At 40.5% G+C, this 23,659-nt stretch overlaps 1 long non-coding RNA gene across 1 annotated transcript; it reads right to left on the bottom strand.

The window, feature by feature from the left end:
- Positions 1–349: 349 nt before the first annotated feature.
- LOC309665011 lies at positions 350–18,224 on the bottom strand. Its single transcript, XR_014266153.1, has 2 exons — positions 13,499–18,224; positions 350–11,418 (listed from the first exon to the last, which is right to left on the bottom strand). It is a non-coding gene; the product is annotated as an uncharacterized lncRNA (long non-coding RNA).
- Positions 18,225–23,659: the final 5,435 nt, after the last annotated feature.

Here is a 23,659-nt window from a genome sequence, read left to right as displayed (position 1 = left end):
TGATCAAAGAATATAACCTAGGATATTTCTCTAGAATTTACTGAGATTTTATTTGTGGGCTAATATTTGCTCCAGAGCTACATAATATTCACAGCTATTAGGAAAAATGTGATTTTCTGTACATTGGGAACACAGTAAACAATATATCTATTAAGTCATTCTTACTGATTGTATATTAAAATTTGCAAAGTTTTGTATTCTTAATTAAATTCTGAGTATTTGATATATCAAATGTGATAGAGTTTTGTTACAGTTTGTCACTGTTGTCATGCATTTTAAATTTTCTTTTAGCATTTCTAGCAGTATTTGCTTTTCGTATTGTTGTCTTATGTTACTTGGGGCATTAAGATTTTTTTTTTAAATTTAATTAATTAATTAATTTATTTATTTTTGGCTGTGTTGGGTCTTCGTCTCTGTGCGAGGGCTTTCTCTAGTTGCGGCAAGCGGGGGCCACTCTTCATCGCGGTGCGCGGGCCTCTCACTATCGCGGCCTCTCTTGTTGCGGAGCACAGGCTCCAGACACGCAGGCTCAGTAGCTGTGGCTCACGGGCCTAGTTGCTCCGCGGCATGTGGGATCTTCCCAGGCCAGGGCTCGAACCTGTGTCCCCCTGCATTGGCAAGCAGATTCTCAACCACTGCGCCACCAGGGAAGCCCGGGGCATTAAGATTTACAACTCTTTTATCTTCTTGGAGGATTCTGCCCTTTCTCAATAAACACTTCTTAGTTTAATTAATTCTTAATTCTTAATCCTGGCATGTTTAACTAAATATTATCATATGCCTTATTTTTGTTAGCCTTTAACTAACATACTTTGTCTTTCCTTTTATTTTAATCCTTCTATTTAGTTTGTAAAAACAAACAGGGTATTTTAAACCCTTTTTGAAAGGCAATGTCTTTTAACACGGACATTTTACTCCTGTGTGTGAAATGTTATGTCCTTCTTAGATCTGTACAACTTGGCCTGGAAAAGCAAGGAAATTAGAAAAAGATAAGATAGGAATCATTTGGCATAAGTAAGAGTTTGTCTTTTCACGAGCAGTTAGAGAAGTTAGAAAAGTTTGGCGTGGTCAATTTGACTGTGTTTCAAAAGGGCTGCCACATCAATTTGCAGTTTGGACAAACGGTCGGGGGCAAAGACATCCTGAAAAGAGACCTAATCTAAGGAGCTTTCTGAAAATAGTCTTTGTCAGAAGGTGTGCTCTTCTGGCTGTGAGAGCAGCCTGAGCAGCCTCATAACTCCTCTCTCTTCTACTTCCGAGGCCAGAAACTAGAAGTGAAAATAAGTTGGTTAAAAAAATACATGTATGTAGAATGCGGTCAGAGCCTGAAGTCAGAGTAAGAGTAGAAAAGGGGTCAGGAAAAGAAGAGGTTTAAACAAAAGAATAACCCCTCCCAAATTATTTTAAGACAACTGTAATATTACCAGTCCATTTTAGGGCTTGGCCAAGTTTCCAAAAGCCATATTGCTGCTGTTGAAGCCTCTCATAGAAAATACTAAAGTAAACCAGTTTGTAAGAATTGCTTATTTTCCCTCATACTGTTCATATGTGTTGCCCCATGTTCTCCAGTTTCAGACTGACAAAAGACTGCTGGGAGTAACTCATAAAGACTAAGGGCTTGGCCTCCTTATTTTGTTTTGTTTTTACACCGACAAAAACAAAATGGCTGCTGAGTACAGAGTCAAATACCTCTGTTTGGTCAAGTACTTTTTTTGTGTTCATGGGTGCCTGAGGCTTGTTTATTTTGGGAGGCATATTGGTATTCATTTCCAATAGAAAGTAGCAGAAGGAAGCCAGATCCTTTTTTTCCCACAGAAGGAGAGCAATAAATATTTTTAAAAAATATTTAGAAAGGATGATCAGTGATAAGCAGAAGCATGTCAAGGAATATTACACATTCTGTTTTAGGAACTTTGGAAGTGCTTAGTGCCTGAGAAATCAGGAAAGCTGCTTTTGTTGTAAGGAAATAGCAATCAGAAAGTTATCTATTTCTAAATCTCAGGGGTGGTACTGTGAGCCTATCCAAGGGTCTGAGGTCTAAGTACAATGGAGAGGGGAAATGAAAAATAGGGAACGAGAAGAACCTAATTTAGAAAAGAGATAGGCTATTCTGCTGAAGAAACACTAGACACAGATCTGTACTAGGCAGCAGACATTTTCATGCAGGGTTGTTTGCATTACCAATAGATTCCCAAGTGGAAGATCAGTTAAGAATTGAGTCACATAGGGCATTAGATATGAAAGAATATGGTATACTCAATTCATAAAGGATTGGCCTATTATTTCTTTCTGTGTTTTAAATTTTATACAGCTGCCCTTCTAAGCTGAAGAAACTGATGGTTCTGGTGTGATTTCATTACTAGGTAGTTCTTTGTCACTCTCACTTACATGGTTATTAAAATAAAATAAGTTTTCAGCTTTCACTGCTGTGGCCTGGGTTCAATCCCTGGTCAAGGAACGAGATCTTGCAGGCCACACGGTGTGGCAAAAGAAAAAAAATTCAAAACTTTTTTCAGAAGACTTTTCAGACTTTTTCAGAGAAAAGACAAAGTTCTCACCACTAGGTGCTAGAACCCCAGATCAAAAGAACCCACTTGAACTTCTAACCAAAAGTAAGACAGACATATGACTTATGGCAGCTCATGTGACTTCTGGCTATGGACAATGGCTGCTTGGTCTCTAGCCAAACCCCTCAAACAGGCTGGGATTGCAGTAGTTAATCTCTGAGACAGTTACGTGGAGAATGATACAGCCCTTCCTGTGCCAGGTATAGATCTATTCAAGTAAATTGATACGACAATCCCTCTTTGAGTAATCTATTCCACAGAAGTAAAAGCACTGAGATTTAAGTCCAAAAATGCTTATTGTAGCAATATTTAGAGTGGAAACAAGGCTGGAAACAACCAATGGACATCATTAGGAATGGTCAAATGAATGTTGGTACCTCAATTCTATGGATATTATACAGCTATTTAAAAAGGAGTTAGACCCCTATCTATTGATGGCAGGTATAGTATAGCAGCCGGCATTTTTAGAATGCTTACTATGTATGTGTCAGCTCTGTGCTGTACATTTTACAATCTTATAAGATGAGAAATATTATTTCCTCTACTTTATTTTATAGATAAGAAAACTGAGCACAAAGATGGTTAAATAATTTTCCAAAGATATCAGAGCTAGTCAGCAAGGAGCCAGGATTCAAGCCTAATCAGTCTGACTCCAGAAACTGTGCTTTTTATCCCTACGCTAGCTTACAAGCTGCAGAGAAATGGAAAGTAAGACAACATTTGAATAATAACAAACAACCCAAAAACCACATAATGTGTTTATGTATTTGTATCAATTTGTATGAACATGAGGAAAAGTGTGGAGAGATGCAACCAGATATTAACATGGATTACCTTGGGGAGCCAAGTGTGGGTGGGGATGGATGGAGTGGGAGAGCTTATTAACGCTTTATTTATACATCTTTGCCTTGTGTTCCAGGTTATAGACAGCACACCTAATAGTTGTATCTCTAGTCTAACTGATAAAGTTCTTTGTGCACCCACAATACATTCCAGAATTCATTCATTCATCCAAAGAACACTTACTGAATATCTGCTATAAGGCAAGCACTAAGACAGGCACAGGGATACATATATTAAAGGTATCTAGAGACACTTCAAGGAGACAGACAAGTAGAATACATCATAAGTGTTAGGACAGCAGTAAAAAAAAAATAGGGACAGTTAGTAGAGGCAGGACCCAGGCGTGAGCGTGGTGGTGGAGAGAATGGTAATCCTGAAATGTTTTCCCCAAAAGCGGCACTAGACAGCCTCTGCTTAGCAATCCCCTATGATTTCAATTCACTATTATTGCCTCCTTTTATTTAGTTTTATTTTACTTTATTTTATTTTATTTCAGTTCAGTTTCTGGCTTAGAGAAACAACAAGGTAGATTAAATAGAGCCTGGGCTTTGGAATCTGGCAGGCCTGGGTTTCAAGTCCTAATCTCTAACTTACTAGTTGTGAAACCTTGGGCAAGGCATGCTTTTTTCTCTAAACCTCAGATCCTTCATCTGTTAAAGTCTGATAATAAGAACTACTTTAAGTCCACGGTGAGTGTCCTGCATATCTATTATAGCATTGAAAACCTCCCCAAATTTAGAGGCTTAATACAACTACGTCATATATTTTGCCCATGAATCTGCAATATGGGCTGGGCTTGGTGGGGATAGTTCATTCCTGCTCCACACAGTACATTAGTTGGGTTGGCTTGACTACAGCTGAAGGATCCATTTCCTGGTTCACTCTCATGACTAGCAAATTGGTACTGAGTCCTTTCCACACTGGTCTCTCCATGAGGCTCTCTGGGCTTTCTAGTAGCATGGTGTCTAGATTCTAAGAGCAAATGTTCCAAAAGATAGGAAGCGCAAGCTGGCAATCTCTTCAGACCTGGGCCCAGATATTATATAGACTCGCATCTGCTACATGCTATTGGTCAAAGCAGTCACAGAGCCCACCCAGATTCAAGGAAGGAGTGTATTAAGAAACTGGGGAATACAGATCTATACAATTCATGGCCAGAGAAATTCCTGAGGCAAAGAAATGCAGGTTCTGGCAGCAGGATGTTGGACATTTTTGAACTGAAGAGACGAGATTGAGGGGATATGGCCAAGGTGCCTACCTGATCCAGTCCACGCTGTAAGCTGCTTCAGTTGCAGGAATCTTTGTGGAAACAAATAAGTGTTCAATAAGTGATCATAGAATGAATGAATGAATGAATGAATATAAGAAAATTGGCCCTAAATGTAAACAGGGGGAAGAACCCCGAGAACCTGGCATAACATAAAGCAGGGATCAGCAAACTATAACCAGTAAACCAAATCCAGCCTATGACCTGTTTTTGTAAATAATGTTTTATTGGAAAACAGCCCCACCTGTTTGCTTATGTGTTGTCTGTGGCTGCTTTCACGCAACAATGGCAGAGTTGAGTCATTGTGACAAAGAGCTACAGCCTACCATGTAAAAAATATTTACTATCTGTCTCTTGACAGAAAAAGTTTGCAGACCTCTGTCATAGAGTATTGAAATCTGACAGTCTACACCCACCCTTCTTATCAGTTCTCCCTTATTTCCCGTTTTCTTTCCTTTATTATCAAAGGCATTCCCCACTTTTCGAAAGTTTGCTTTACGCCATTTAGCTTTTACGAAAAGACCTGTTTTCTCTAACAGAAAGAAATCCAAAGAGGATTAAATAGTGTCAGTGTTTGTCTTGCAGGGAGTCCTTACAGAGGCAGCATGAACCCTGAGCAGTGGGAATGGCACCGCCAACCAAGCTCCTTCCTAGGGAACTACACTGAGCATCCCAGCATCAAGCTGCCATAGCCTTGAAATCTGTCTGTGAGCATCTGGGCTTCATCTGGATTTGTTTTGTGAATCTATTAGCAAAATGGGTCCTAAGGTAATCGCTTCTTTGCCTTACGTCATTTCAGCCTAGGAAAGATTTCATAGGAACGCTCTGCTTTTGCATCATGGGGAAAACCTGTATTTATCTATCACTGTGTACCCAGGGCTTAGGTATAACTTACAGGGAGCGAAGGGATTTGATCCTAGAGAAAAACTAAATTGTACCATTCCTATTTTAACAGATGTAGCTACCACAAACAGAGGAAGGCAAGAAGAGGAATGGTTAGAGCAGAGAATCTAATAAAGTGTGGTGCTGCTATTAAACAATTCATTTTACTGCCCTTTTGCTTGTGACAGGGACTGACTGTGTCATATTTATATCACATTTGGCTGCCAGTTTGCCAAGGAGTCTCAGATACCAAGCAACAAAAACAAGTTCTGAGTAATTTAATTAGAAAAGAATAAATTAAGAGATATTCGGTAGCTCACTTCATATCCAAGAAGGCTGAAGAACCAGATGTAGAGGCTACATAGCAAGGAACAATATCCAAAATCTATAAAACCGGTCCCATGAAGGCCATACGGCCTCTCCTGGTGGATAAGAAAAGTCTCTTGTACCACTTTCTTTATGCCTTCTGGACCTTGTACCAGCTGTAGGAAATATCACTACTGCCTCTGGAAACTGGAGAGGGCTATCCAGGATTGCCACTTCATAACTGACTATGCAGTCTTTGATTCTCTGTGTCACTAGTAACTGAGCCAAAGTCTGACACAGGGGCATCTGGTTGGGGAGCTATACGTCATATGCTTGTGTTTTAGTTCAAGTGAGTCAGAGAAAACGAAAATCTGGCTTCCATGGTTAGAAGTGATTTGTCCCCAACTCAGAGTATCCTGAATTTTCTAAATTTCTTTACTTTCTTCATTGTTCTTGTGTCCAAATTTCAGCAGGAGTTTTGAGAGGTGAGTCAACTGTTTAATCTTTTTTTTTTTTCCATTTACCTGCAACAAAATATTTACTAAGGGTAGGCTGCATGAAAGCAATAACTTTGACTGTGCTTTGATTGTGGACACATACCTGGTCTGGGTCTGAGCGTGGGCTTACCTCACTTATCAATGGAACACTCGTTGGCTGTGTTAAATTTGCCATTTCTCAGCTCTTTCAAAAAAGCTTCACTATTAAATAGAGAACAGGGATGTGGGAGAAAGGAAAAGGGATTTTAAAAATTATTTTGTACTTATTTATCAAACTGTAGGAGGAAATATGAGCATGTTTTTCCACTAACAGGAAGGAGTTTGTATAGAGGGAAAGGTTGAAGATACACTGATAGGAGACAACACATGGAAGAAGGCAAAGTTTTCATGATATTATGATGGTATTACAACCCAGAAACAAGGAATATCTAAGTTCCCTACAAAATTCTCAATGGAGGGAACCAAATATAAGGAATAATAAGCAAAAGGGAAATACATTATCACTTTTTAAAATCATTAACAAGATGGACAATGCAAGGCTCTCTCATTGTCTATGTTCAAAAACATGGCTAAGATGACCTAAATAAAGTGTCCTACTCTCCCACATGTGAGCAACACATTCAATTGTACTTGTAGAGAAAAGGATGGCCTGTACCCTGGTCCACTTACATACATAGCCTCATGGAATAGAAGAAAATGAAGAGCAGTGTTTTACAACCTTGGCACCAGGGTTGAAATTTTGGACCAGATAATTCTTTGATGGGAAGGGGAGTGTTGACCTGTGCTTTGTAGGATGTTCAGCAGAATCCCTGACCTCTACCCATTAAATAACAATAGCACATACCCACTCCCAGGTGTAACAACCAAAAATGTCTGAAGACATTGATAAATGTTGCTGGGGGGCAAAATCCACCTGGTTGGTAACCACTGGAGAAGAGAATGGCTGGCCTGTCTCTGATTTGTTCTGAGATAGGAAGGCAAGAGAGTAGCCCTACATGGATGAAGACTTTAAAAATGCAGTAACCCCACCCATAAGTAAACAAGAAAACAAACAAACAAAAACACCCAGTGTACGCCCAGGGCTCTTACTATGCTGATTAACAACTCTATCCTTCTCAAGGAACCAGTAACAGGTGGGCAGAGAAAACTGACATGTCCCCTCCACTTTAATTTTCATTTTTGATTGCCTCTCATTACCTCAGGATGGCACACAGAGATTAAGGTCTACTGATGGTAGACTATCCTCCACTCACACAGGGTGTGATGGTTAATTCTGTGTGTCAACTTGACTGGACTAAGGAATGTCCAGATAGCTGGTAAAACTTTATTTCTGGGTATATCTGTGAAGGTGTCTCTGGAAGAGATAAGCATTTGAAGAGACCAAGTAAAGAAGACTGCCTTCACCAATGTAGGTGGGCATCTACCAATCCGTTGAGGGCCTGAATAGAACAAAAAAGTGGAGGAAGGGCATATTTGCTGTCTTGCTTGAGCTGGGACATCTGTCCTCTCCTGCCCTTGAACATGATGCTCCTAGTTCTCAGACCATTAGACTCAGATGGAGATTTATACCATTGGCTCCCCTGGTTCCCAAACCTACTTGTCTCACTGCTCTGGCTTTCAGAAGTTCATAGGGTCAGCAGAACATACAAGAACGTCAATGAATCAGTCTACACCCACAAAGTACGTGTGAATACCAAGTGATGACAGCTGTTTATTTCCAAGCCAAGTTATTTCTCTAGATCCCAGCATATGGTGTAATCCAGACCACATTGCTGTTGCCAGTCAAAGAACATAGCAGAGACTTAATGTTTTCTTAGGGCAAGGTGGGTAGACAAAGAAACAGGAAAGAGAAAATAGCAGACATGTTTCATATTCTTCCTGTTCTGACTATAAGACCAACACCCAGTTTTATGAGATAATCACATTCCTTTTGGAGTTTTGAAGCAAACCAGAATCCTGGTTTGTGTTTGGGAACAAGCTTTTTTTTTTTTTTTTTTTAAATTAATTAATTAATTTATTTATTTTGGCTGTGTTGGGTCTTCGTTTCTGTGCGAGGGCTTTCTCTAGTTGTGGCAAGTGGGGGCCACTCTTCATTGTGGTGCGCAGGCCTCTCACTATCGTGGCCTCTCTTGTTGCGGAGCACAGGCTCCAGACGCGCAGGCTCAGTAGTTGTGGCTCACGGGCCGCGTTGCTCCGCGGCATGTGGGATCTTCCCAGACCAGGGCTCGAACCCGTGTGTCCTGCATTAGCAGGCAGATTCTCAACCACTGCGCCACCAGGGAAGCCCCAAGCTTTTTTTTTAATACAATATAAACGTGCTTTTATTTATTTATTTTTAATAAACTTATTTATTTATTTATTTTTGGTTGTGTTGGGTCTTCATTGCTGGGCGCAGTCTTTCTCTAGTTGCGGTGAGCAGGAGCTACTCTTCGTTGTGGTGCGCAGGCTTCTCATTTCAGTGGCTTCTCTTGTTGCGGAGCATGGGCTCTAGGCACGTGGGCTTCAGTAGTTGTTGCTCGCAGGCTCAGTAGTTTTGGCTCATGGGCCCTAGAGCACAGGCTCAGTAGCTGTGGCACATGGGCTTAGTTGCTCTGTGGCATGTGGGATCTTCCCGGACCAGGACTCGAACCCGTGTTCCCTGCATTGGCAGGCAGATTCTTAACCACTGTGCCACCAGGGAAGTCCTGGGCACAGCTTTTAAATTTCCTTTTCAGCTCTTAGATTTTTAATAATCTCATTGAATTTTTTTCTCTATGTCAACCTAATAGGGTTTTCATTTCTCTTTAAATGTCTGTTTGAAACAAAATCACCTTCCATACCAACCCCCAATCCCACCCCACCACAGTTGAACCCACAAGCTTAGCTCACATCTATGACTTGAGCTTATGAAATGAACAAGTTAGAAGCAGTGTGAGGCCATGTGCTGGTGGAGACCATGATGGTGAGGGGCCAGAGTAGTGAATGCCAGGACCTAAGGACAAGCCACATAAATCCAAAGCAGAAATCCACAGTGATTTTCTTTTCTTTGTATCCTCTTCAAAATAGCATAAAGAGGAACTAGATTTGGAACTACCATTTTAGTGCCACCTACCCATGCCAAGCACTAAGAATTTAAATTCCAAATGTTTCACACATTAGTGTTCTCTAGTCCTCAGGAATCAAATGGCTTTTACAGTTTAAAATACTGGCCCACAGTCATGGCTGAGTAATACAATGAAGAGAAGCACAAGCTCTGGTAACAACAACAACAAATTACTCCACTACCAGTACCTAAAACAGCTGTAATATTGAAGCTCTGTTTGTCTTGAGATGAGTATTTTCTGACTCAAAAGTACCTCTTTTCCTAAAAATCTAATATTAAGTCAAGTTACAATGTCAGCTGTCACAGGTGCACCAAGACCCTCAGTCTCCCTACATGATACTTTGGCCTAAGTACCAGTTCTTATGGAGATATCCACATGAGCCCACATTGGATATCAATAAGTACTGGTTTGGGGAAAGTGGGGGTTTGGGATGCTTTTATTATTGCCAAGCATCCAACAATCCTGCCCCTATGCTCATCTGTCCTCCTTGTGGGATTTCAGGCCATATATATGCAAGAAGCAATAACCAAATGGGAAACAACATAGCCCTTTATTAATAGCAAGAACCATATACAACCAAAGACCTACACCTGGGTATTGCAGGCCTGAAGGTGTGCCACCATAATTCAAAAGCCCCTATGGATTTCTGGAAGATACAAAACAGAGGGAATGCACTGGTGGTAAAACCCAACAGAACTGAACGATTCTCAACCTCATATGAGAAAAAGGGAACTATTATAAGAAGAACCCAGAAATATGCCCAAGCTCAAAAACAGAGTTAAAAAAAAGAGTTGCCCATGAAAAACTAATTCAACTCAACAAACAGACTAATCCTCATAGAAGCAGACTCTGTACAGGGAACAGAAGAAGAATATACTCAGTAACTTGAGAGAGATTTGAAAGGATATTTTATCAAGGGAAAAAATTCGCTGTGAATAACAAGACTTAGGAATTTTGGAATTAAAAATATAATTTCTGAAATACAAATTTAACTCAATGGAGGGCTGAATAGTAGAATGCGCCGCACTGAAAACAGAATCAGTGAGCTGGAATATCAGTCACCTTATTCTTGCAGAACATGCAAAAGAAGACAGAGGTCTTTTACTGGGTCTCTAAGGTCTCAGCTTCAGGAGAAGAATTGGATGAAGATAAAATTGAAGAACAGAATAATTTTCCTGTGTCGGGAAAAGGCTTGAGCATTCAGATTAGAAGGCTATGTCTACCAGACGATGAGCAAGAAAGATACTTTTAAAAATACCTACCAAAGTCCTAGTAAAACTTCAAGTATAAAATGAATATACTAAATTACCCAGAGAGAATAAAAAAGTATAACAGAGAAAGAATCAGATTGACTTCCAACTTTTCATTTGAAATATAGGACACAAGAGGTTGAAGGAATAACGTCTTTAAGTTTCTGAGGGAAATTTTGACCTAGAGTTCTCCATTATTCTAAACCAGTATTTAAGGGTAATGGCAGAAGAAATGTTTTTCATAAAACTTATCATCCATAAGCCTTTTATAAAGATTTAAGCAAGAATGTATTCCAGGAAGAGTAAAATATAACCCAAGAAAAGGAATATATGGAATAAAAGAAGCAATAGTGAGTAAAAATACATCATTATATCTAAAAAATTGCTGATACTAAGGTGTATAAGTGAATGTTAAGGTTTGCTTTCAATGAAAATAGAAGCACAATTTAAATAAATTTTAGATTAAAATTTAGACCTAAATTTTAGATTATTTCAGAAAAACATGAAAGATCTCAGAAGCAGTGCTGGAAGATTTTGAGTGCTGTGGGTAGGGTCGTATTGGGAAAATCAGAGAGAGATTATAAAGCCTGAAGAGTTTTGATGCTGATGGAAGAATAAAAATTAAAATTTTTATTAGAGATGGATTGTTTAGTACCTTTCTAAGAAAAATTCTGAAATCTGAAACACGTCTAACAACAAGGTTTCAGATAAAGGATTGTGGACCTAGTAGTAATTTAAAAAAAGGTGTGGCAAAGAGCTTTTTCTTTCATAGGATATAAGTTCTGTGTTCTAGATAATATTAAATTTGCTTATGAGATAGAATTCTTAAACTCAGTAATAAAAAGCTACTCAAAAGGAAAGCAAAGCTCTATTGACCATTAGATCAGTATTTCTCAAAGAGCAGTCTGGGGACCACCTGTATCAGATGCGCTGAAATGCCTCTTACAGATTCTGAGGCCACATTGCAAACTTTCGAAATAAGTTTCTGTGGGTGAGGTCGAATCTGAGGTTCATCTTCCTCTGAACTCTCAAAGTTCTTTGTGTATATCTCTGTATGTCATTTACCTCCCTCTGCTTTGTGCTTTGTTTATATACTTATCTCCTCTCCATTATAAGAGTTGAAGGTCATGAAGGCAGAGACTGTCCCTGAAGACCCTGCAGGACACAGCATACTGCCTTTCACAGACATATGCACTGTCATATGCAGTTGTGTTTATGTTTCTTCACAACATTATTATCTGTCAAAGTGCAAGAGGAGTTAATCTACTCAAACAGAATCCTGTGCAAATAGTTACTTTAATAAATTTTTTAGAATGAAACTCTTTTGTGCTCTTTTTATTAAAAAAAGAAGACAGATTATGGGAAACACCCCCTCACCATCATCCTTCTCTATTAAAATTTGTGCTGTTTACATTTAAGCATCTATAAACTTAATGCATCATTACAATGAAAATAAATAGTATATAATGTCTATAAAGGAGGGTGCAAATATATATATATATAGGAGACCTATAATTTTAAAACAAGGGACTTCCCTGGTGGTCCAGCAGTTAAGGCTCTGTGCTCCCAATGCGGGGGGCCCGGGTTCGATCCCTGCTCAGGAGGGAAAGCATTCTCTACAAGAAATGCCACACTTTAGCCATGCTATCATCCTCAATTCTCTTCTAGCAGGTAATGTCAACAGCAGAGAGGGTATCTTTGTAGCTTCCTCTCAGGTTCTAGACCCAAGAAAAAATGAAGGGAATAGTGAGGTAAAGAACATATTTAACTACATGGCATTATATACTAATTTGCCCCTGCATCCTTCCTTTTGTCTCTAGGTATTTCATCAAAGATATAAATATGATAAGGGCTGACTTCATGTCATACCAGGACAAATGGGAGGAAGTTACATAGGACTCAAAAAAGCATATGATGAAAATACAATTTTCTTCATTATATAGGGAGGTATTAACAAGCACATAAACAAACACATTTCATTATTTGCTTTGAACATTAACTTTCACTAGTACCAATGTAAGTTTCCTTTACTGTTATGTCTGATACAATAAACTTCTGAGATGCCATTCTGGCTTGTGTCCTTCTGAGAAAAGAGCTCAGGAGCAGTGCTGCAGCACATTCCCCAATAAAAATAGCCTTGAAAATGTTTGTGATTAGGCCTCCTTGAATAGATAATTTCCATTTCTATTCTTGACATTTATTCCTAAGATATCAATGGGGGGGGGGGTGGCATATAAACCACTTCTAAGCTTATCCTATTATTGATTTTGGAACTTAGAATATGAGATGTTTCTAAAAGCCACATCTCCACCTGTGATCTGGAGACACAGAGAATAAGCATATTGTACCTGAATTACAATTCCCAATGCTGTGAAAAGGAGAGGCCACATCAACAGGATAGAGCACGGAAAGGAAAACAGTCTCCTAGGAGTGATTCTGAGACTCATTAATGTACCTTATCATTGATTCTGCAGTAGATCCTGAAGGAGTCATCCTAGCCTCCCATTGGGAAGCAAATAATTATTTGCTGGGAAAGGTAATTCAAAGGGGTTCTTATAGAAAGCAAATAAGCATATGTAAGTCAGACTATCAGATAAAAAAAAATCCTTGGAACCAAAGAAACAATGTGTAGAATAAAAGAACGTAGGCTATAACAACATAAAATTTCCCTGTTTCCCCCTGCTAGTTTTCTCCTCCCAGTTCCTAAAACACCTCTAAACTAAAAAACGGAAGTGACAACATCATGAATCAAACTGATATAAAATTAAGACCTGTTCATGTTTGCAAGTACATAAAGTAACACATATAGGATAACAAAGAATATCAATAATATTGAAATACAGTTGTCAAAGCACTAAAATAACGTTTATGGTAATATACTGCTGCTTTATTAATAAAAAACAATATCTAACAGCTGGTCTAATAACTGCCATAATTTTATAGTAAATTATATTACAAGATATCTGCAACAACTGTAATGTGATGTGCACATGAGAATCTCCACCCTGAGTCCCCTGACACATTTCTTCCACCGTCAGTAAGACGGCTAACATGTCTGTTTCTGATGCGTGACCCCTTGAGAGGAAGTACTGAGAAGGCCCCAGACCATTTCAGTCCCTCCCTCCAGGGTCTCTGAATCTAAGGATGGAGGCAAGTTGTTGTGAATCTGGAGTTCTGTTGGTACAACCAACCATAATATGTTCCTTGAGATCGCTCATAAGTCTCAAGACTCTTTCAACCCATTTCTTAATGTTCAGTACCAGCCTAAAGGTTGCCACCGAATTTGAAAACTCGTGCAACTTGGACTAGTGAATGCTAGAGGGTTGGGTGGCTGGACTTCCATGGTGACTTCACTTATAAGAAATATCACCACATGCAAAGCAAACTGGAGTCTTCAATGCCAGCCTTGGGAAAGTTTGGGATTGGGGGAGCAGTGAGGATTCCCTTGTGAGGATACCCCCGTCCATGACATATTTGCTTGTTGGAGATAGGATGTCGAGTCACTGGGCACGCCTGTATCACTTCCAGAGACTTGGGTCTGCCTTGGTGCTCAAATCTTAACTCTATTATTAGGTCTTCCTCTTGGAGTGTTGCCATTAACGACTCCTTTTCTTCCTCAGCTCTGATTAGCTCTCACTAATCACAGAATTCAGGCAACTCCAGGGGTTTATGGTGAAATTTAATCATTTCTGGCTATAATTTTCTCCCATTCTGACCTAATCTTATTTCTTCAAGCAGGGCTCCCCTATTCTTCATCAGGAATGTCCAATTGTAGACATACCTCCAGCATGAACGAGTCATTAGAAGATTTTTCCTTTTGTGTTGATGTACAGGTATGATTCCAATTGATTCCCAACAGGTTCTACAACCCATTCTGCAAGGCCCAATTAACCAAGAATATAGAAAGAGCACAGAGAACAAGTCAATGGCAAGTGCATGGAGCAGTGGCTCTCAAACTCAGCTGCATGTTACTATCACCTGTGGAGCCTTTGAAAAATGCTGAGTCCTTCAAAAACTGTATAGAGGTTCCTCAAAAAACTAAAAATAGAACTACCATATGATCCAGCAATTCCACTCCTGGGTATGTATATAAAGAAGATGAAAACACTAATTCGAAAAGAGACATGTACCCCAAAGTTCACAGCAGCATTATTTACAATTGTCAAGATATGGAAGCAACCTAAGTATCTGTCAACAGGCGGATGGATAAAGAAGATGAATGTATATATATAATGGAATATTGTTTAGTCATTAAAAAAAGGATGAACTTCTAATATTTGCAATAACACAGATGGACCTACAGGGTATTGTGCTTAGTGAAATAAGTCAGACAGAGAAAGACAAATACTGTATGTTATCACTTATATGTGGAATCTAAAAGTTAAAATAAATGAATGAATATAACAAAACAGAAACAGACTCACAGACATAGAGAACAAACTAGTGTTTACCAGTGGAAAGAGGGAGAGGGGAGGGACAAGGTAGGCGTAGGGGATTAAGAGATACAAACTACTATGTATAAAATAAATAAGCAACAAGGACATATTGTACAGCACAGGGAAATACAGCCATTTTTTGTAATAACTTTAAATAGAGAATAATGTGTAATAATATTGAATCACTATGCTGTATACCTGAAACTAATATAATATTGTAAATTCACTATACTTCAATTAAAAAAAAAGAAAGTAAGAAAAATGTTGAGTCCAGAACACACCCTTACCAAGTAAATCTGAATATGTGGAGTAGGACCCAGGCATCATGCCTTTATTATCCCAGCTATGAAATAAATAAATAAATAAATAAATAAAATGATTATCTCTCTCCCTTTTTGGGTGGTACGACTACCTATTCCTCTTTTTCATTTTTAAGTTTCTTTGCAGTGTTAGCTTTCTGTGATACCTATGTATGGCTTTTATGATATGTAAATGATTAATCCACTTTTGATTTAATAAATAAACATTTAAATAGGAATAGAGAGTTGCAAGGCTTCATATCTTATAGAAAGACAAAAAAAAAAAAATCCCCTTGCTGTGAAAAGTGTGGGGAAATATGATGAGCAGAGGGAGTGGGAGAATCTGAAATAACTTGCTTTCCTCACTTTTGTGGAAGACTTGAGCTTTTCAGTCAAACACATGACAACACTACAGTTCTTAACCTGGGGTTTATGGAGTTTATGAACTTTGGTCAATCCTACAACCTCCTGAAATTGTGTGAAAGTACTGAGTTTCTATCATTGTTTTTCTGGTAAAAGACTCAATGAGTTAAGCAGATTCTCAAGGAGACTTACAACCCTACTGCTTCATACCCTTGGTGTTTGAAGATGTGATCTTAGAATCACCTGCATGGGAAACACCATGGGTTTTTGTTAAAATGCAGGTTCCAAGTTCTACTCCAGGCCCACTGATTTAGAAATTTTCAGACAAACAACAGATACTTTTTTATTATAAGTAAGTCTCAATTATTCCATGGATTATACTTATACTTAAAAAAAAATCAACTGCTGTTACCTACAACCACATTGATGAATCTGAAAAGTATTATGTTAAATGAAAGAAGCCAGTCACAAAAGGCTATATATTGATATTATATAATTCTACTTATATGACACTGTAGAAGAGGTAAGCGTTTAATGACAAATCTGACCAGTGCTTGTCAGGGGTAGAGGGTGAGTGAGGGACTGACTGAAAAGGGGCATGGAGTAATTCTGGGCTGATGAAAACATTCTATATCTTGAGTGTGGTAGTAGTTACATGATGTTTACATGTGTAAACATTTATAGATCTGTTTATTACCTACAAGGGTGAATTTTATTGTGTGTAAATTATATCTCAATAAACCTAACTTAAAAAAAATAATTGTTCATCTGAAATTCAAATTTAACTGTTCGTCCCATATTTGTATTTACTGAATCTGGCAACCCTGTCTGATAATGAAGTGAAATAAACTCCCTTTTTAAAAAGAACCTTCAGTAATTCATAGGCACACCACATACAGATGTTCTGTGACCTCAATGCTAGAGCTCTTTTGTGAACTGAATACTATACCACCAATCACTGGACAAACAAGATTATATCACTGGTTTACTAGGGCCTGGGATAACTCTTGTCCCTGCCTAGAGTGGATTTTTATATTTACTGGAAGCAACCAGGCGCTTTATACCACAGACTGCCCAGTTTTGCAATGTACAGTGGCTAGCAGGAAGAAATTTTTGTTTTGATCATTCCAGCCTGGCAGTTTCAGACAGTGCTGATGCCTCTTTGTGGGCTGAAACCAGGAAGTCTGGTTGAAAAGTTGCTAATGAAGAGACAGTAAGGCAGTATTTTCCTTTCTGTTTCAGAAAGGGACCTGTAGGCTCTAATAACCATCCTTTTGGTGAGGGAACATTGCCACCTAGCAACAGAATCAAGGCTCCAGACAAAGAATTGACTCCAGCTACACATTTTCAAGTGCACTGAGTTGCAAGTTTGGGTTTTGGTTGCTTTCCACTTAGCATTTAGTGTCTGTATGCTTTCCACGGAATGCAGGGAGAAAAAGGCATTTACCAGTAGAGCCTAGCTTTGTGAAAAGTAAGTGGAAAGGATCTTTTAAAAAAAAGATAGTAATATAAATAAGAATGGATTCCCTTTAGTAAGCACTGGTATGTATGAGAGTAAAACAAGCAAAACTAAACACACTTTGTTGAAAGAAACTTCTTTCTGCCGAAAGCTATATGGATGAAATTCACATTTTATTTTACAACTCATAAAATGTCCAAGTTTCTGATGTATGCAAAAGGCTGAATAAAAATTACCGGCAATTAATACATAGACTCTCATGTATAAAAAGAGCATGACTTGGAAGCATTAAGCTTGGCTCCTACTTGAGATTCCGGGATCAACTAAGGGCTTCCCCCAAATCTAGCTAATCCTGGAGTCTTCAAACTCACCCCCACAATATTCACAATGTCTCATGCCATGTGTGTTTCTAGTATAGGGAACAAATCTTGCCATCAGAGAAGAGAAACTAGTTAGAATTTTCCAAGCATTTGATATGGACTTTCCTTTTTCTTGCAACTAAAATAGTCAGTCTTGGCTTAGTGCCACCAATTTTAATAAACATGTCCTTGTGAGCTGTAGCAACAAAGATTATGTTGCTCTAATAAATATTTACTGTCCCTTATTTGATGCTGAAGAATCGTGATTCCAACTGTAGTATAGTCTTACAGTTGGTTACTAAGTATGGATATGCTTTACAAATTTGTATAACCTCCATCAACGAGATTATTTTATACAGAAAAGAATTTTTTAACTGTCAGTCAAAACAGTCACCTATTTCTTTTTTTTTAAGATTTATTTTATTACTTATTTACTTATTTTTTATTTTTGGCTGCATCGGGTCTTAGTTGTGGCACACGGGGCATCTTCGTTGAAGCATGGGGGCTCTTCATTGTGGTGTGTGGGCTTCTCTCTAGTGGCATGTGGGTTTTCTCTTTATAGTTGTGGCCCATAGGCTCCAGAGCACATGGGATCTGTAGTTTGCAGCACGCGGGCTCTGTAGTTTGCAGCACGCGGGCTCTAGTTGAGGCGTGCGAGCTCAGTAGTTGTGGCACGCGGGCTTAGTCGCTCCGCGGCATGTGGGATCTTAGTTCCCTGACCAGGGATTGAACCCGCGTCCCCTGCATTGTAAGGTGGATTCTTTACCACTGGACCACCAGGGAAGTCCCCGGTCACCTATTTCTTATGGAACACTTAAAATGGGCCAGATATTGAACTGCAAACTTAACATAAAGGAGATGAGTATCATTATGCCGGTTTTAACTAAAGCTTGGAGAGTTGAAGTAATTTGTCTCAGATCCCACAGCTAGTGTCAGAGCTATACTTCAATGCCACTGGTTAGAACTGCAGAGGGTGGGAGTTCCTCACTAGCAAAGGCAGTAATGAAACACTTTAAATTCTTGGCTACATCTCTATTTAAGCCAGGCTGAAGCAGGTAATGCCTACATATCTAGTCAACCTGCTTCCACTGTGTCCTAAGAGAAGGATGGTTGAACCCCAAAGAAACCCACAGCCAGATCCCAAGGCTGCATTTTCATTACAGAGGGTTGTCCTACCACAGAGACTTGGTGGTGTGTAAGTCCAGGGAGTCCCATTCCCCTTGTGTTGAATGTCAGTGACACCTGCTAAGGAAGAACTCTTTGTGCTCTCTGTACAACTCTGAGCAAATGGATGATGGCCCCTGGGTTGAACCACCTGTGAGCCCTGGAAGTGGAAACAAAGCACTTGAAAATGTTCCCTAGTACCAGTGCCCTCATCTTCCTGCCATTATTCAGCCACTGAGCTTTACTGCTTTTATGTGTTGCCATATGGACAGGAGTTGGGGAAGAGGAGGAAAATGTGCTAAAACAGAGCAAAACTGGGGCATCTCTCCTAGACAAATCCCCTCTCTCCATTTGGGACTGTCTCATACTAGGCCTCTTAGTACAGAAATCCTGTCTGACTGTTCCATCACCTGGGTGTATATAGAGATACCCAAAGATACAGGATCCAGAAATGACTTTCCACGTTAAAAAAGGTCAGTCTCTGAGCTCTTTCCAGCCACAAACTCTCCTTTGGTGAGAAGTCCTTGATCCCTAAGTATGTGAAAGAGATCACTGGTATGGGAGGCTCATCCCCCAAGTCTCTAGTCCTGCCTTTTCTACCTAGTGGGTCACTGAGATTCTCTGCACTTTGGAAAGTTGGAAAACTCACACACAGTGATAGACATGCAGGACTGTTCAACAGATAATCAAAATCAGAAATTCATCTTCTCAGGCTCAAGGCTTTGCTTGCTCTCTAAGCCTGCCCTACTCAATAGGAACCAAAGGTTGCTTTTCTAGGACCACAATCCAGAAGCTAGGGCAGGGGGGTGGCCTGGGGGAGCTGGGGGAGTCACACTGCCCCTAACTTCTCCATCCCCTGGGAGTAAAGGACAGCGTTGGAGTGAAAGGTGATGCCAGTGGCTTCTCTTATCACACATTCACAGGCAGCCCCCATGCCTCCCTAACCTTGTCCTTTGTGGCCTCACCCTCTCTGAAGTCTTTGAGAGGTGTTGCTCCACTCAGCCCTTCCAGGCTACGTCCAGATAACACAGATGGCGATGAGGGCGAGGAAGCACTGCGTGCCTCTGGACTCTCTGACTTCAGGCTGAGTGGGGATCCAAGGTGAGGCCAGGACCCCCGAACCCTCAGCACAAAGGGCAGGGCCCACATCAGCTAAGAGGGTACTGCAGGACACCTATTTCGGCTCCTCCAGGCTCATGAAGACCACAAGGTGGCAACCTAACTGTGATGAGCGAACAGTTTGCATCAAGAACAGTATCTAACAAGTTGTCATCCTACATGGCTGGAAAAAGGCACCAGTATCACTTTCCCAAGACAGGGAAATGCCTTGCCTGACAACATGCATGCATGCCAATATTGCCTTGTGTTCACATACAAAGTCATTCACACCCCTGCCAGGATGGCACCCAAGGGCTGCACAATGACCCGGTCAGCTCCGAATCAGGCACAATGCCTTGTGGCCTGAATCAGGCTCAATGCCTTGTGGCCTGAATCAGGCTTTGGGGCTGGGGGTTGAGGGCAGGAGAAGGCAGGATGAGACCCAGGAATAAGCAGGAAGGGAACAGTCCCATTCCGTCCACCTGCTTCTTCCTTCTTCCATCTTTTCATCCTTTCTGACTCAAACACCCACCAAGCTTTCCCTCACCCTCTGTCTCATTTTCCCCCAGGTTCTGTGTGGCTGTACCATGGACACTCCCATCACTAATAGATAGGTGCTCCCTTTGTCCTACGTGACGTCACCGACGCAGGTACCATGGAGGGCCTCCAGTCTGAGAAAACGCCCAGCCAGCAGAAAACCTCAAGGTTGAGTTCAGACGGGTCCCCAGACAGGTTAACTCTCCAGGCACAACAGATCCTCCTCTAGGCTTTGCCCTGGCCCTCCTAGCATAGCTGGAGCACATCCCTGCCGCAGCACATACCTTCATCTAAGACCCACCAGATCTGTGTCCCCTGGACACTGGCTAGCTTGCTGGAAGACACAAACAGTGGTAGTTTTCAACAAAATGTTCTTGTCCCTGAGCTGCTTCAGTGCAGCTATTGCATGGTTATACAGGGTGGGCAGTCAAGTGAGCTGGACCAGACCAGAAAGCAAAATTCATGTCCATGGCTTTGAATCCAGCTCTCATCTGGAGCTGGAGAGTGACCGAGTGCCACTTGGCAATATGTAAAGATTTCTTGCCCAACCCTGGAATGTCCTCCTTCCCCTCCCAGCTCTGCCAAGACTTTCTTCTGCCCTCTTCACTCTCTGGCATCCTCCCGCTGGAGGAAGTAAGAGGAGAGAAAGGACATTAACCCCTCACCTCACCTGGGCTACAGTGCCCAGCAGGAGACAGCTGAGGTTCCTGCACACATTTCACCCACTTGTGTCACTCACTCAGCTGCTCAGGCCTCATTGGGATTGAGACAGAGGGGAAGCAGGTCACCGATGAGCACCTCTTTGTGGGGGCAGTGCATGAACAAGGCTCAGAGCTGCCTCCCCGATATCTCTGTATCAACTGGCTTCCCCTCATCCCCCTGGGGCTGGGGCTGGGGCTGGGGAGGGGTTGTGATGTTTACAGCGTCATTAAGATCTTACACTGTTGCAATCAAGCACCATATCATTTCCTCACTTTGATTTCCTCAATTCTCCTCCTAAGTTTAACAAATCAGCCATGCTTAGGACACTCACACCTTTCCCCTCCACATGAAGAAGACTTAAAAGAGTTGAAAGCGCTTTTCTTTGCCTGTTTTCTCCCACAAAATCAGCTTCTTTACAGTTTCCATCCTCCAAAGAACTTATGCTTCAAGACTTGCCTTCTCTATTCTCCCTTCACCGTAAGATGACTCTTAGCAAAGTCCCTTACACATGCTAGCATCTCTGGTGTTGGCATTTACAGACTGACTGTGGCCCTAACAAACCCAAAAGGTCCCAGGACTTCATTCCTCAAATGTCCTGCAGAGATTAAACGTAGATAAGCTCAAAAAATAAAATATCCATATGAGAAGAAAGGGCTGTGCAAATGGTCCATCAGCTGTATTCCTTAAATATGTCAATATCCTGAAAGACAAAGAAAGGCTGGGGATTTTAAATCTTGAGAGACCACAGAGACATGATATTTATATACCTGTGTGACATTTGCTGGATCCAGGACTTGAGAAAAGACAATGCTATAAAGAACATTACTGAGTAAATTGACAGACGTGAAATACAGGCAGTAGATTGAGTAAAATCTATTAATGTTAGATTTCCTGAAGTTGATACATTTAATGTGGGTATGCAAAGAAGTCTCTTGGAAATATGTTCTGAAGGACTCAGGGAAAGGGACAATGATATATGCAACTTATTGTAGAATATTCAGGAAGGAGATTAATATAGAGAGAGACAGACTAAATGAGATAACATGTTAAAAATACATGAATTCTTGTAACTTTTTTGTTAGTTTGCAATTATTTCCAAATAAATATTGTTTTTAAATATTTCCCACAAAGCACCAGGAGATGGGCCTTGGAGACACCAAATAAGAAATAAGGGAGAGTGAGGGAAGCATGGGGCTGAAAACAAGGGATTGGTTATAGATCTGGGTAATTAGATCCCCATCCTTGGTTTCCACCCATCTCTGAAGAGCCAAAGAGCTTCCTTCTTCTATGGCATCCCCACCCTGCTCCCTGCCTGGAGGGTTGGTAATTAATCTCTGGAGAAGTGGAACTCAATAGGCTTTGAGCTCAGGGATCCAAGCAAAGCAGAGGGTGGGGTGAGGTACAGGGATTGCCTGAAAGTGCCTACTGTTCTAAGAAACATGAATGACCAAGGAACCTACCATACCCTTTCTCACTCTTTTACTTCTCTGTATTAGCCAATTGGTTACACTGAAAATGATGACACAGAAGGGAAGGGAAAGACAGGGCAACCGTTCCTTTCGCTTTCACTCTTTCCTTACACAACACTAAGCTGAAGGTAGAAATCATGGTAGAAATCACATGTGTTGAGAAATGAAGGTGAAACAGTTGAGTTACTTTTGTGCGGCATTTCCACAGTATGTGTAAGAAAAAAAATACATATGCATGTACAATCTACCAAGTATAAATTGTGTAATTTTGGTAATTTTGCATACAAGCAAAAAGCTCTTATAGTTGCAGTTAAAACTCACATTGTACAATATAAAGATAGATGGTAAAATTCATGCTATTAATGCAAATTTAAAATTTTTCTTTACTTAGAACAGTCTATAGCAAATAAAAAACAACCTGACAAGCTGAGGGAGAGAGACTTTGGAAAAGAGGAGGTTTTCTATTTTAACCTGCTAACACCACTTTTTTCCTGCTTTTCAAACAAGGGACCCCACATGTTCATTTTTTCCTAGGCCCCATAAGTTATGGGGTTGTGCCTGGACATTTCTTCTGATCAATTTACAGCCATGGAGGGTGAAAAGTTTGAGGTGAGAAGTTATCCACCTCATCCTCCAATAGGCATCGATTGTTTTTATTGTTTTGAATTACACAAGTGACTTAGATTGGGTCCCCAGAAGCAGACGCTGAGAGGGGGAACTGTTCTAGGACAATCCAGGGGGACCTGAACTGGAAGGAGGCCAGGAAGAAAGTACAATTTCAAGTAAAGACCCTTAAGGTCAACAAAGTCATTTAGGCTGAATTTCAGGGGAGCCACACAGAATCAAAAAATATACCTTTGAGTTGCCCAATCAAGAGCTAAGCTGCAGGAATCTTTATACTCCTCTTGTCAGTTATTTGTTAAAAGCTGGGGGCACAGGGAGAGGGACACAAATAACCAGCACTTCTGCTCTCCAGGTCACCAGCAAAGCTGCTTCTGGTAGCCTGAAGGCACCCTAGCAACAAAGAGACACAGGTGCTGGCTCTTGGGGGGTGCCAAGCCCCTTAGGTGCCAGAAAG

This window comes from Balaenoptera physalus, assembly GCF_965194825.1.
Source record: "Balaenoptera physalus genome assembly, chromosome: 7".
NCBI lineage: Eukaryota > Metazoa > Chordata > Mammalia > Artiodactyla > Balaenopteridae > Balaenoptera > Balaenoptera physalus.
This window is presented reverse-complemented; position numbering and strand designations above follow the sequence as displayed.